The sequence below is a fragment of the Castor canadensis genome, chromosome 9, assembly GCF_047511655.1.
Source record: "Castor canadensis chromosome 9, mCasCan1.hap1v2, whole genome shotgun sequence".
Classification (NCBI taxonomy): domain Eukaryota; kingdom Metazoa; phylum Chordata; class Mammalia; order Rodentia; family Castoridae; genus Castor; species Castor canadensis.
In genome coordinates this window covers 91,256,269-91,259,881 of record NC_133394.1, presented here as the reverse complement: position 1 = coordinate 91,259,881, position 3,613 = coordinate 91,256,269, and the positions used below count along the sequence as shown (strand labels likewise).

The following is a 3,613-nucleotide window of genomic DNA, read 5'->3' as shown; positions in this document are numbered from 1 at the left end:
ATGGTTACGATGAGAACTGGGGATTTTGACCAGGGGAGGCTGCTGCAGAATGCAGTTCAGGAACAGCCATGTGTCCCCATATCTCACTGAAAATCACTTGTAATTAACCTGTAGCATTCTCATCTGTGCTTCATATCCTCCTTATTGACAGCAAACTCTTAAGAATTTCAGATAGTGTATATTGATAACTTAATTCTGCCAACCAAGAACTTGGTCAGACTTAGTGTGGATTCTCAGGTATTTAGTATATAATAACTTTGTCATCAGCCCCCGATTTCTGTAAACTCTAACCTCTGCAGACACCAAGGACAATAGGAGGGATAACTCATACACAACTTAATCTTCCAATAGGCCAGTACATGATGGGGCAAAAATACGGTCCCTCAACTGAAAACATGGTGAAGTAGCTTACCTTTCCCACCTAATTCAGGGTGAAATGGCTGCTTTCTACTAATCCAATTCATCCACAAAGGGCTCTACTGCAGGCCAGTCTTGAGACAGTGTGATATGAAGCTGTACTGCACAGGCTTTTGAAGTACCACATGGCTCTAGACACCAAATAATATAGCTTAGGAATGAGGAGTTCCTAGCTAAAACCACAACTTAAAAATGGGGAGAAGTTGAAGAGCATGAAGCTTCTCAAGTCGACCTCCTAGAACAAGCTAGGGAGTGGTACAGGATTCCTTTCCTTCACCAGAGATCTGACCATGATAGAGGCAGCTTCATCTGCATGCACTTGAGTTTTGGCCTAGTGTGCATTTTGTCTGCTTTCTTGCTGTTGGACTTGGTCTAGCCTGAGCATCTTCAAGTTTGCCTGTGACCCAGCTTAATAGCTCAAATCCTAATATTCCTAGTGTGGTACTCATTGAAGTCCCTGTGCCAGGAGCATTCAATTCATTTTTTGGGTTTCTGCTTAGGGTCCAGTGTCTAGAACTGCTCAGTGCCAGAGGCGGGGACTACTTCCTCAGAACCCTGGCTGTAGCCATGTATGACTTTCCCTACAAAGTTTAAAACTCTACTTAGTCGAAGATCATTCTTTATCCTCCTGTAGTAAGCATTTAAAATGACCACTAAACAGTGGAAAGGGGGACATGGCCGAAGGTAAGAGAATGAGAACCAGCTGACCTAAAGTCTGCTGTCAGAACCTATCACTTCTCTTTGGAGGGATTTGCTAAAAGTAACTGCACCTGGTTAACAAGATTCCTTTCCATCCACCTACAGAGAACAAGTTGCATGATGTAGCTGAAGCCAGTGGCTTTTGATCTTTTTCACTGGATCTTGGTAATAAAGTAAGGTGTAAGTGAGGTCGGGAGATGCACAGAACACTCCCTGGCCCACTGTCCCAAGGAGCCCAGAGTCTACCCGAGGACCAGAAGTAGGCTTGGAAGTCTACACTTATTGAGAGATGCTTGTGGACCAGGTGCCGGTGGCTCATGACTGTAATCCTAGCTACTCAGGAGGCAGAGATCAGGAGAATCACAGTTCCACGCCGGTCTGGGCAAATCGTTCTTGACATCTACATCTCAAAAAAGCCCTTCATAAAAAAGGGGTGGTGGAGAGGCTCAAGTTGTATGCCTTGAGTTCAAACCCCAGTACCAGGGGAAACCTTGTCTATCCTTTCTAAGAATTGGTTCCTAAAGAGGGAAATTCCTGCAAGCTTGCAGCTGTGGTCACGTTGCTTCTCAATTCTCACGCTGCCCACGTGTAGGACATATTATAGTTAGGCTTAACGTTCCTGAAGCTAAGCTTAAAGAGCAGCAGGATCAACAATACTCTGGTTTTAAGCCCCTCTTGTTTTCACTATCAAAAGTGAGTAGTGCCTTGGGCATTCGTGACTTCTGATTTCCTGGTCCACAAAATCTGTCTGCTTATAAATCATTCTTTCTGGCATCTGACTTCTGTTTAACTCAAACAGCTGGCATTTGCTCCAGGGAATCCTTCAAAAAACTGTAGGTAGAGCTCTGGGGGACAGAGGTTATCCAGGATGGGAGACTGGGGAAGGAGAAACGCTGGAACAACAACTGAGAGCTGGTGGAGTGGCTTGTGGCAGTGTACCTCCCTGGTAAGTGTGAGGCCCTGAGTTAAAAAAAAAAACTGAACATCCAGCCACATTTGAGAGGCTGGAAACTGGAGCATGGGACTGACTGATAGCACAATATTCCCCTGTAATGTTCTTGAAACAGGTCTGATGGATGTAGAAAGAACTATTGCTGACACCCTTATGCTGAGCATGAGCTGGCAAGCCTTGCCGTTTAGGAGCTTGCAATCTAACCCGAAGGAACAGAAGGGCTGGGCCGTGGCTCAAACTTTATCGCTGGTAACACATGACTGACCACAGAAAAGGCTGAGGGAATGCTGGTTAGGAATTAGAACTATCGAGTTGAGCTTTTCTTAATAGTGCAAACTTAAGTTCTAGCTTCTTAAAATCTTGAGACGGTCCCTGGGCTAGCCTCAAACTTGTGATCCTCCTGCCTCCACCTTTCCATTAGTTTTGACACAAGTCAAAATGGCCAGAACTACCTTAAACTACTTACAGCACTCTTGTCTAAATCTTGGCATCTAATCTGGGTACAATCCTAACTACGTAACAGAAGAGGCTTTTGAATATTCTACGAACTATGGAGTAAGGAATATGAAGTGGCTTTTTAGTAGTTGGTCCTGTAGACAGTGAGGGGGGAAAAAAAAAAAACATGGGTGCTTTCTTTGGCAGCACATATACTAAAATTGGAACGATAGAGAAGATTGGCGTGGCCCCTGCGCAAGGATGACATGCAAATTCGTGAAGGGTTCCATATTAAAAAAAAAAAAAAACATGGTCTCACTTCTCTACCGTAAAGGCTGCTAATGCCAGACTTCAGGATTGGAAAGGCGAAGCCTGGGAAAGCTCAGCCTGACTCTTGGTCTGAGCTACTGCTGGTGAGATTGTGAAGGTGAAAACTAAATCAGGCATGACCAGCTAATATACAATAACCATCCTAAGGGATCCAAGGTTTTCTTCAGGTCTGGTGTCTAGGAATCTCAGATGGGAAGTGAGATATGGTATAAATGCACAATTCTAGCAATCACTTTAGTGCTATAAAACATTCTTGCCCCAAACGGCTCTCAGTTCTTCACAAGCTTCTGGGTCACGTTCTATTGCACGTGCTCTGTGCAGAGTTTCTGTGGGCTCTCTAGAACAGTGTTAAGACCCATGTGAGACAAGCATAGCCACATGTCTGTGTTCCAGCCTCATTCAAAAGAATTTCATCTCTATCCCAACATGCAATACTTCAACATGTAACAATGAGCTTATTTTTTGCTAAGTCTGTGAAGTCCCTTATGCATTTCTAAAATTAAGCATATCTAAATGCAGGCTAGCTTCATTTTAAATGTTCAGTAGTGGTTGTACTCCAGAGAAAAGATAACTTGGGGGCTGCTTTCCTTTCTTGGTGCTGGGGTTTGAACTCGGGGCCTTTTTGGCTTTAGATAATTTTCCAGACAAGGGTCTCACATTATTGGCCTGGGCTGGCATTGTGCCACAATCCTGAGGTATATCTCCCATGTTGCAGTGATTACTGGCCTATGCTGCCATGATGACTTGATCCTCTTGCCACCTTTTTTTTTTGCCTGAGAT

General features: G+C 44.2%; 1 non-coding gene across 1 annotated transcript; it reads left to right on the top strand.

Annotated features, from left to right (window-relative positions):
• Window positions 1–2,694: 2,694 nt before the first annotated feature.
• On the top strand, window positions 2,695–2,799 carry LOC141411143 (U6 spliceosomal RNA). Its single transcript, XR_012435984.1, has one exon. It is a non-coding gene; the product is annotated as a U6 spliceosomal RNA (small nuclear RNA).
• Window positions 2,800–3,613: the final 814 nt, after the last annotated feature.